Genomic DNA, 12386 nt, shown 5'->3' on the forward strand with positions numbered 1-12386 from the left:
ATAAATAGGTAGAATCAGCATTGATAAAATGTCCATACTACTCAAAGAGATTTACAAATTCAATGCAATCCCCATCAAATTACCAATGTCATACTTCACACATCTAGGAAAAATAATTCTGCGCCTTGTTTAGAACCAGAAAGAGCCCTAATAGCCAAAGCAATCTTAAGCAAAAAGAACAAGTCTGGATGTATCACATTACCAGAATTCAAATTATACTACAAGGCTTTAGTAACCAAAACAGCATGGCATTGGTACAAAAATAGAGACGTCGACCAATAGAACAGACCAGAGAACCCAGATGTAAAACCATCTACCTACAACCAACTGGTCTTTGACAAAGCAGACAATATAAACTGGGGAAAAGAAGCCCTATTCAATAAATGCTGCTGGGAAAACTGTAGAGCCACATGCAGAAGAATGGAACAGGACCCCTACCTCTCACCACTCACAAAAATTAATTCAAGATGGATAAAAGACTTGAATCTGAGGCATGAAAATATAAGAATTCTAGAGAAAAATATAGCAAAAACTCTTCTAGATATTGGCCCAGGCAAAGAATTTATGACTAAGACCCCAATAGCCATCATGGCAACAATAAAAATTACAAAACGGGATTTGATTAAACTAAAAAGCTTCTGCACAGCTAAGGAAAAAATCAACAGAGCAAATACACAGCCTACAGAATAGGAGAAAATATTCATAAGCTATACATCCAATGAAGGGCTAATATCCAGAATTTACAAAGAACTCACCCAAATCAGCAAGAAAAAAAAACAAACAACCCTATTAAAAAGTGGATCAAAGACCTGAAGAGAAACTTCTCAAAGAAGAAAGAAAAATGGCCAATAAACATGAAAAAATGCTCCAATCATCAGGGAAATGCATATTACTATTAAGACCACCATGAGATAGCACCTTACTCTAGTTAGAATGGCTTTTATTAAAAAGTCCAAAACAATAGATGCTGGCATGGAGGCAGAGACAAAGGAATGCTTATACACTGTTGGTGGGACTGCATGTTAGTACAAACACTGTGAAAAACAATATGGAGTTTCCTCAAAGAACTAAAAGTAGACCTACCACTTGTTACAGCAATCCCACTACTGGGTATCTACCCAAAGGAAAAGAAGACTTTTCATCAAAAAGATACCTGTACTTGAAAGCTTATTGCAGCACAATTCACAATTGCAAAGATGTGGAATCAACCCAAGTGCCATCAATTCATGAGTGGATTAACAAAATGTGGTATGGGTATACTATGGAGTACTATTCAGCCATAAAAAGATGAATTAATACCTTTGCAGCAATCATGATGGAACTGGAGACCATTCTTCTCAGTGTAGTATCACAAGAGTAGGAAAAAAAACACCACATGTACTCACTATTAAATTGGAAGTAAACTACGAGCACACATGTGCACTGAGGGAAGTAAAACTCAATGGAAATCAAACAAGGGCAAATACGAAGGAGGGGAAGGACAAAAACCTACCTTATGGGTACAATGAACACTATATGGGTTATGTCCACACCTATAGCTGGAACTTAAGCATTACAAAAGTGATTCATGTAACGTAAAACATTTATATCCCTTAATACCTTGAAATTTTAAAAATATGTACTTTATCCTATGACCTTATTCTTTCTATAAAAAATGTGGCCAGCAAAGAAAACATCACTTTGCATTTGTTTTCTCTTCTTTCTGCCTCATTATCCTTTTATCTTTACTCCTGCTCCCCTCAGACCTCCCAATAAGGTGTTAGCACATAGTAAGTTTTGTCACAGGTTCTGTTTTCTGATAGTTCCAGGAAAAGATATTTGATACAAGGAGTGGCCCTTAAAAGCTAATTCTCAGGGTAATATTTTGAGGTTAGACCCCCCCATATTCTGGGAATCATAGGGCTCACTCCATTTCTATTGTTCAGTGAAGTAGCAACATTTCTGGCCTGTAATGGAATCACAATTAGTAAAGACTTCACATGTTGTTAAGTAGTATGAGATGTGGGTAGAGGGAAAGTCATTATTAAGTCTAGTGGCTATTACAATTGACTTGTATAGAGGTATTCATAATTACAAATGAAACAAAGTTGTAAAAACTGAAAAAAGAAAAAAAAGTAAGTAGACTGATATGTCCCTGAGGCCCAGAATAAAGATATTTGGGATTTTCAGCCTCCTAAATTCCCTGAGCTGTCATGGCCAGCAGAATCAGTCCTTTTCACTTGCCAGTAGAAAACAGCCTAACCCAAAGACCATGTAATAACCTTGATCAAAGCAGATGACTTGCAATATAACTGTTGGTCTCCTCAGGATCCATGATACTCATTTTCCATCGTCACTAGGGCTGATACCCAGAATCAAGTATTAATACAACCTGAGTATGGAAGCAGAAGCCTAAGAATTTGCTGTTATGATTTCCTGAAGCCTGGCAATGGTGATGGCTTACACTAAATGAATTGCACATGTCAAAACTTTCATCATACAATCCAGAGGAATGTGTCAGAAGGCTAAAGGAAGTAGAAATGTTAGAATGGATTTATTATGCAACACCTGAGAACTATCATCTAAAGCTCAAAGGATACTAACTCACTAAGATAATAATGAATAAGCAGAGGAGGAAGGCACTGAAATCATTGAGAATCTCAGTGGTAGCTGCCCTCATCACTGGGAGATGCTGCTATGGAAATTTAATGTTCAGAAATACTGGAGTGGCAGTCAGAGAACCATGGCCATCAGAGAACTATGGTGATGACCAATACATCAGGGTGTTTCTAGCTGTGACTAAGATGGATAGAGAGGGGCAGAAAAAGAAGAAGGAGAAGGAGAAAGAAGAGGAGGAGGAGGAAGAGGAGGAGGAGGAAGAAGAAGAAGAGAAGAGGAGGAGAAGGAAGAAGAAGAGGAAGAAGAAGAAGAAGAGAGACTTTACATTGAATGTCATATTAGAAAATGACAGTTCTTTCATTTTCCATATCTAAGTTTGCTCACAGACCTAGGTCCTATTGATTGAAATGGAGACTGGATACTTGCAAGTATATAACATAAATTTCCTCTAAACTTCCCCAAAAGGACCTGTAACCATCTGACAAGGTAATTGTCTTAGGTGATTTTTTAAAAGATTGTTAGATATGAGGACTGAACTGTTGTCAGGGGACCTAAAATGTTATCTTACACCCCCAGTGAGGGAGGAAACTTACAGAGAACAGGTGATAAATGGAGTTTTGATCCAAATCTGTCTCTTGGTGGGTCCATTGTTTCTGTAGACTAACCTTATGATTATTTCTATAGTCAACAATTGTATAATTAGGATGGAAATACTTAGTAATTGACAGACCTTTAAATTCATTCCTTGACCTTTGGAATAAGAGCCAACTTGAGGTGCTAGCTGGAAGCTTCTCAATCTGCACCCCAACCCCAAACATAACAAATAATAAATAATATCATATTCCAAAGAAATTGAAGATATTTGAGCCACCATCAAAGATTTAAGAGATGTAAGAAAGTTAGTCAGCAGCATTTTCCTGATCAATTTATGTGTGTGATCTTTGTAAAAAAACAGTTATATCATGGCAGATGGGGGAGGCTACTATAATTTTAAACAATTTATATTAATAACTCTGATTGTTGCTCCTGGTTCAAGTGTCAAGAACTGTGAAGGATCTGGGGTTTTATTGCAACTGCAAGCAAATAAGTTAGCCTGCCACAACTTCATGGATGTTAGCAGAAAACATGAAATTCTTGGGTTAGAGACAAAGGAGAGTTCATTACTCACAGAAATAGCAGTAGTCAGAGCATCACCATTTCACCAGTTTCCCTAAGCCCCAATTCACACACCTTCAATTCACACAGCTCACAGAAGGGAAAAGGGCGAAATGATTCCTGTACACTAAATGGGGTTTGCAGCAGGAGAGGAACCTCAACCTTAGAGACCCTGAATCTTTTGTAATGGTCAGTAAGCCTGCTGGACCTTTGCCTTGATGGGAAATGTTATCTTTCTTATGCTGGACTGTAAATACACTTATTATTTGCTCTGAAAGGAGATATTGTATGTCTTCCAGTGATGTTTTCTATACAAACATAGACTTGAAAACGTGGTCCAGAACACAGAAGGTCAGTGCCTCTCCTCATAAGATATGCAGAAACATGAGATACTTATTGAGAACTGATTCTCAATAGCAGATGTATTATCTTCACTAAAGCACGTTAACACAGCCACTGGCATTTGGTGTGCTATTATTAAATTAGTAACACCTTTGGTATGGAGGATCATATACAGTTTTCCTTTACTTGGCTATATTTACTGTTCTAGTCTCTTTTGTAATATAATCCTCAGGTATCTTGACTGTGTTGATCATTTTCACATTCTGCAGAATATCACACTGGTCTACTCTATTGATAACATCATTATGATTTTTCTCATAAGCAAGAGGTGGAATATCCTGTCAATATCCTAGTAAGATACATATAGGCCAGAAAGTAAAAATAAACTCTGTGAAGATTCAGGGATAATGATCTGGGGTATATTGAGTCATTCCCTCTAAAGCAATAGTTTTCAACCAGTGATGATTTTGTCCATAGAGACATTTGGCAATGTCTGCAGACATTTTGGTCTATAAAAAATCAGGGAGGGGGTTGGAATCAAGTGAGTAGGGCCCAGGGAAGCAACAAAACATCCTACAATGCACAGGACAGCCCCTTCACAATGAAGAATTATCCAACCCTAAATCTCAATAGTGCCAAGATTGAGAACCCTGATTTAAAGTAATAAATATGATGTTGCCTCTTGCATAAGGGCTCCTTTGAATTTTGCAGGTAATATTTACAGCAACTGGTCATACTACTTTGAACCTTTAATTGAGTGACTTACAGGCTGCACATTTTGAATGTGGCCCTGAACAAGAAAGGCCTCTATATTGTAGGACAAGCTGCTCTGCCACTTGGGACATAGTCACATGGCTCAGCTTATTGGTGGAATAAAGTTGAGAAGGTTCCAGATTCTCTAATGGATGCCTGAAGTAAGGAGGAGAATAGTGCAGCCTAAAAGTTCAGGGAAGTTAACCCTCCATGGGGCAGACCAATGAGATACAAAAGATCAGGTGGAGGCAACAAAGAATTCCTTGTACTTCTTACCCATCATGGACTGTTCTTACGTATAAGGATCCCTTGTGGCCAGTCCATATTTATCCTGCAGGACTCAGCAATTGTTTGTTTTTATGTGAGACTGTGGCCAGCACATTATATTTGCTTTCCCTCCATTCATGCCTCACTTTTTATTGCTCTTATACTCCTTTATACCTTTCAATAAAGCATTAGCGTATAATTTTGCTTCAGGTTTTTTTTTTTCCTGAAGAACTCAAGCTAAGATATATTAGAATATAGAGGGCATATGTGGCTGGTACGGAGATTGTATAGATGAGTTGAGGCTAGATCATGGAGAATCTTCAATGTCAACCTAAGGATTCAAAGTACACTCCGGTTCCAAGAATATGTGATTCTGCATTCACACAGAGTGGTCGAACAGGGCTCTGCATCAATAAAGGCCTGTGCAGGCCTGTGCAGGCATTCATTAGCTAATTAAACTGGGGAGTGAATATTGCTGATTCTTTCTTTTCACATAATTCCTATGAATCTTTCTTTCATTTGGTTACATGTACTGTACTCTCTTTCCTGCCAGTAACCATCTCTCATGTGCTGAGAAGGAAAGGTCTGCCAGAGGTGAATCAAGGCTTCTGAAGAGAATTAATTAATGAGAAAATCTTTAACAACCCCCCAATTAAAATTTCTCCTTCTTCCCTTTCCCCTCTTAACAGAGGAGACTACTTAATGTTGGAGCAGATTAAGAACCCCAAGGCAGGTCTTCCGTACCGTTATCATTGTCTCTATGCTGCTGTGGGCAATTTCTGAAACTAACATGGAATCTGGTTGCTGTTGTATGTTTGACTTAAATTTGGGGATGAGGGGATAAAACAAGGATAGATACAAACTAATAAAATAAATTATTTGCAAATTGTAAAATGTGCTAGAGTTCAATCATCATTATGCCTTATTAATAAATGATGAAATCAGTGAGCCAATGAAATATATCTCTGAAATTTACTTGTGCTTTTATGTCTTTGAAGCAATGTAGTCTTTCTAGATCTTATATTGTAAGTGAGAGAAAGGAAAAACAATATCAAAATATCTAGTGTTTGGTGAGTTTCTGTACAATAGAGTTTTGACATTAAAAAAGATATGCAAATATTGCATTCACATTGTATTAGATATGTCTAAATTTGCTTTCTGCAGAAGCACACCATGAGACAAAGGTCTAAATAGAAGTATTTTATTTGGGAGGAAATAGGGAGTGGAGAAGTCTACCTGGGACAGGAAAAAATGGCAGTAGAACATATTGACTAGCAAGTTACCTCTATGGGCAACTGAAGCATAATGCTATTAGGGAACTTGGGATGATGGTGAATAACTTGTTCCAAAATTGTTCCAATCAAGGTCAAGAAACAGTAAACTGGCACTCCCAGAACTAGAGTTAATCAGAAGTCAACATAGTAGATCATCATCAAAGAGGAAGTTGCTTTAGCCTCCACAATCACTTTCTTTTTTTTCATTTATAGAAGTGACTTATTGTCCTAACCACAATATGTCACCTTCCTCCTTGACTAACCGAGCCTGGAGCCTGTTCCTCTTTAGGTGGATTCCAGCCCTCTTTCTGGGTAGCCAAACAGATTCAAGAATTTACATAAGCTTTAGTCAAGCCAGGAGAATTTGTTTCATTCTAACTGGTGGCCTGAGGATTTGAATGAAAAACAATAGAGAAGTTCAAACATCCTCGGCTTTGCAAAATGCTGTTTTAATCAGTCCTAGCTGATTCGCAATACTACTACCTTGCCTTTGACAAATTTTACTTTGTTTTTCACTGCAATATTGCTCAAGGCTTCACTGTGGAAACCCTTTAAACTTATCAATACTTTGAGGTTAGATATTGTACAATTCAGATTTGTTTTATTAACTAAATTTTTGGTAATGTTAATACATCTACAGAAACCTTGTTCTAAGAGCAGTCCTTTAAGAAGATACCATTATCAAAATGAGATTTGTTCTTCTGACAGAAACCATTAGATGGAGTCAATATTTATGGGGCTTTTATCCTGACTTGTATAATTTGTAACTACTGCCTGGGTATGACTATTCAGCTCAGCTGTTCATTAAGTCCATTAACTACTGCAACAAGATGAACTGAGATTTATTGGCACTAATGGGAGCTTCAGCCTTTTCTTATAGTATATAAGCCCTGGGTCTGGGGGGTAGCAGTGCAGGGATTCACTGCCTCACAACTGCCTGGGACATGGCTTTTGTTGACAAGTCCTTATTAAATGTTTCTTCATGAGAAACTGGATTTGTCAGCCTCTTTCTTCAGCCTCTCTGTTCCCTTGGCCTTTGGATAGTTTTGCATATATCTGCTCACCTCGAAACAGTAATAAAATGGAATGCATACAAAAAAATAGGTTTATGGAGGAAGAAGAATAACCATAGCCCGTTAAGCAAAGCAGTGACTGTTTTTGTAATCAATTCATGAATTTTTCACAAGGCTACTGCATGTCTATCATTGTGCTAGCTATTATGTTAGGTCTTAAATGTATAAGAATCCTGAATTATCAATTTTTTTAAAAAATAAAAAGATGAATATACATGCTACAACTAGAGAACAATAGGTGATAAGAGAGTATTCATTAGACTCTTGCCATAGAATGTTCAAAGGGAAAAGATCTCAGATATAATTAACCTCAACATCCTCCACGTGAGACTGAAACCCAGTGCTTGGAAGTCCCAATGTTATACGAAACAGGAGAAAGTGTTATTTATTTTCTAAAGTAGGTGAGCAAAGAACAGTTAACCTGATGGATGCCAATGTAAATATTTAAGTGAAACATGATAATAAATAAGGTTTTCTTAAAATTAATTTGCTTAGTAAATAGAAATTATTTAAATTAGGCTTATCAGTGATGGAATAATTACTCACTTTAACCAACATTTATGTGCCAGGTGCTATGCTAAATATTTTATATATAATTTCTCCTTTAATCTTCAGCACAGGCTAGAATGTATGTATACAATGAAAAATTAGGAATTACTATACTTGTCCCCAAGCAACTCAGAATTTAGAGGGAGACTCAGGCTTTGACTTAATTACTAACAAATATAATATAACAGGTAAAATAACACATTATATTATGCTCCAAGTATATAAAAGAAGAAGCAATTAATTTTGCCCTAGGAGAGGATCTAGGAATTCTTTACTGGAAAATATGATCTGATTTTTAAAGTAATGAGTCTTTCAGGTAGGCTGAATGAAGCATAAAGATCTTCTAGACAAGGGGAGTTATGTGAACAAATGAATGGTGTCTTCAAAGCATTCTCCTATCTCCACTGCACATTGGGGCAAAGTCTGAACCATCTATCAGAATAAAAGAAAAGATAAAGCTGAAGTCAGGGCCAGGGAAGAGCAAACAAGACATCAGAGATTAATTCCTAATAAGAATAAGGCCAGGAAAGTAGCCAAGGACAGATGTATTACGCTGTAAGTCAGGCAAAGCCTTTAGGTTAATCTGCAGTCCATTTCCAAAAGGCACATGAAAGAAGGAAAGTCACAGAATTTATAGGAAGGCTATTCATTTGAATAGATTCTCACTAAAAAAAAAAAAAAAATGCTTTTTGTACCAAAGTTCCTCTGGAAAGAGCCTTGACTTTAGACCCTGAGTGAATCTGCAGGAGGCTTGCCACTTTCCTTCTTGACGTCTCTCAGCTTCAATACTGTTCTTCCTCACAGATATTGTCATTGTTTCCCAAACACAGCAAGCATCATTAGTTTATTGCCTGATCTATGAACACATTAAGGTGTTCACATATTTTTCATTAATTTGCCTATTAAATCACCAAAGTCATGTTTGCTTCCCCTCCACTCCACTTGCTCAATGCCAGCTCTTTCCTCCACTTAGGAGAAAAACAAACATATTTATGTCCACCTTTTCTTTCTCTTGCTCTCATTTTCTCCAGCACTGAGACTCTGAATTTGAAATTCTTAGTCCTGCCTAGTTTTGAAGACATTCATTCTTTCACTTTCCTTGAGGTGGCTCTATTCTGGGTCTAAAATAGTCATAAGACTCCTTCCCTCTAGCAAGTGGGGTCTGAATTAGGTAAACTAATAGAAGACACCAAAGCACAAACAGAACCACAAATGGATTCTTAACACTATTTCTTCATTCATTTATTTAATATTTATTTCGGGGTGGGGAGCGCCATTATAGGCCAGGAATTCTGATTGCTAGAGATAGATACAGTTATGAAGAAGGCAAATATACAAGGTGACATACTGAATCTTATAGTGCAATGGGGACAGACATAGCACAAAAAACATGTATAATTGATTTAGAGTTGAGACAGGAGCTATTCAGGAAATGTACAGTGCACTGAAAGGCTATGACAGGATGGCCCACTTAGTCTGGATAAATCAGAGGAGATTTTGCTGAAGTAACAACTTTGAAGATTAAAATGGAGTGTGTGTGTGTGTGTGTGTGTGGGGGGGGTGATGGGAGTATGCCTCCCTCCAGCTGCAAAGTACTTGTGGCAGAAAGTAGCTTGACCTTTTTGAAGAACTAAAAGAAGGTCATTGTAGCTGACTATGGTTAAGAAGAATATAGATCTGTTTGACACTGAGAGTTAGGTGGAGACAGGTAATGAAGAACCTTCTAGACCATGTTATGACTTTCAAGATTTATCCTAATGGTGATGGAATACACTTGAAGGGTTTTAAGCAGGATATCTATTACACACAGATATTTGCATTTCCAAAGGATTACTTTAAAAGCTTTTTAGAGAATTGATTGAAGAGAAGAAACAGTGGATATGAGAAGACTTGTCAATGAGGGTAGTTCGTAAGTGTGGGTGTAAGTTGACATCTTTTTGGTCTAGGGAGCTGTTAAGAAAGGTTGAAGGAAATGAAAGGTTTTGAGAAATATTTAGGAGGTTTAATTGCTAACTTTGTGATTGATTGGAAAAAGAGAGGCAAGAAAGAAGGAGTTTCTTGAATGAATTACTGGGTAAATGGCCATACCATTTTCTTAGATAGTGAATACTAATAGAGAAATAAAAAAAGGTAAATATGAATAGTTCAGTTTTGGACATGGTTGAGAAGCTTATATGAAATCCAGGTGGGAAAATGTCTTTCTTTGGATACACAGGTGTAATACTCAAAAGAGAGGTGAGGAAAGAGGTGTAACTTTTGGAGACACTGACATGCAGACAGTAATTAAAGCCACCTATCTCCTAGGCATAGTTTGAAGTATGGTAACAAAAGAGAAGAAGAACAAAAGTCATTCTATAAAAAAGACACCTGCACCCGACTGTTTATAGCAGCACAATTCACAATTGCAAAGATGTGGAAACAACCCAAATGCCCATCAATTTATGAATGGATTAGCAAAATGTGGTATATGTATACCATGGAATATTACTCAGCTATAAGAAATAACAGTGATATGGCATCTCTTTGGTTCTCCTGGAGAGAGTTGGAACCCATTCTATTAAATGAAGTATCCCAAGAATGGAAAAATAAGCACCACATGTACTCACCAGCAAACTGGTTTCCCTGATCATCACCTAAGTGCACATTTGGGAATAACACCAATTGGGTATCGGACAGAGGTGGGGGCTGGGGGGAAGGGATGGGTGTATACCTATGTGATGAGTGCAATGTGCACTGTCTAGGGAATGGACATGCTTGAAGCTCAGACTCGGGGGGATGGGGGGCATGGGCAATATATATAACCTGAACTTTTGTACCCCCATAATAAGCTGAAATAAAATAAAATAAAATTCTGAGAAAGTTCATCTTTAAAACATCAGAGAAGGAGGAAATGGTAAAAGAAGGCAAAAAAGAATGACCGGCAAAGGAGGAGAAAACTAGGGAGTTTCCGAGTGGAATGGTATTGTTGACCGGGCAGACTCTGCAAAGATATACAGGAAAATGAGGATGGAAAATGAGGACAGAAAAATGAGGACAGTTCCTTGGATTTAGCAGCAACAAGATTTTGGGAAAGGGCTGTTTCGGTGGAGTTGTGGAGGGAAGGGCGAAAGCATGGTTGAAGAGTAAATATGTAGGAAATACCTGGAAGCCGGAAAATATTTTAGGAATTTTGGCTTTGATGGGATGGCAAGACTGGTGACAGTAAGTAGGAGACTTTGTGAGAGGTCTAATAAAATGTATTTGATTTTCATTTTATTTTAAGATGGAAGAGAAAAAGTTTTGTTTTTTTTAATGATAGTTGGGACAATCTTGGAGAGAGAGAGAGAGAGAGAGAGAGAGAGCAAGCACGAGCGCGAGCTATAAAAGGAATAATTGATAATATAAAGCCACTAAGAAGAGTGGAGGAGCACAGATAGAGTCCCTGATCCTTGATAGAAGGATAGATTTCTTATTTTTTACAACTACCATCATCCTGGTAGCTGAAGAAAGAAGGTGAGAATAGGGACATTTATCATAACCCAAAGCCCCCGTTGACCAACAAGTCTAACCTTTAAACCGGGGCCCAAATCATTTTCTTCACAGTTTCTACCTCTAGTTTCAGAGTTTGGCTTCCTGCTGTTTACAACATCCTTAGGATTAGGGAATCTTTCTTCTTACACAGACACTGCTAATTTAATTTTGCATCACCTAACAGACCCTAGATTTTGAATCGAGTTTTTGTTCTCTTGCTGTCCCAGGGACTTTATATTTCAGATGAATTCTTGCTCAGTGGTTCCACCTTAGTTAAGATTCTAAATAATGTTTTGTTTTGCATTTCTGCTACAAGTGTCACCCTGTATCTCTGATCCTTGACTTGAAATCCCCAGACTGGACCAGAATCTAAACCCCTCACTCACTTCTGTTTAGGCATCTTCCATGCATGCTTTCAACCATCAATGAAGTTGCTGCTTGAAAGCAGACTAAATTTCCATATTACAGTGTGTCTGTGCCTGAAAATGCTCACTGCTGTATCCACCCACTGGAGAAAAGCCCCATCTGGATGTTAGTAGTGGTTGGTGTTCAACAATTAGTGTGTATGTTATTATTACTCTTCCCTAGACTCTGCTAGTGTGGTCTATATATCTCATGGCTTCTCGTAATAAAGATGTGACAAAATATCTCACAGTGTCTTATTTCCAGATTTAAAAAATATAATCAAATTCCAGAGGTTAGGGATATTATTGCCAAACTTACAGAAATTAAAAAAAATGTAAAGTATACTATAAGTAATTGCCAACAATTAGAAAACCTGTATGAAATGGATAAATTCCTAAAAAGATACAAACTATCAAAACCAAATCAAGAAGAAATATATCTATAGAAGTAAAAAGATTGA

Source organism: Eulemur rufifrons, chromosome 7 (assembly GCF_041146395.1).
Source record: "Eulemur rufifrons isolate Redbay chromosome 7, OSU_ERuf_1, whole genome shotgun sequence".
Classification (NCBI taxonomy): Eukaryota; Metazoa; Chordata; class Mammalia; order Primates; family Lemuridae; genus Eulemur; species Eulemur rufifrons.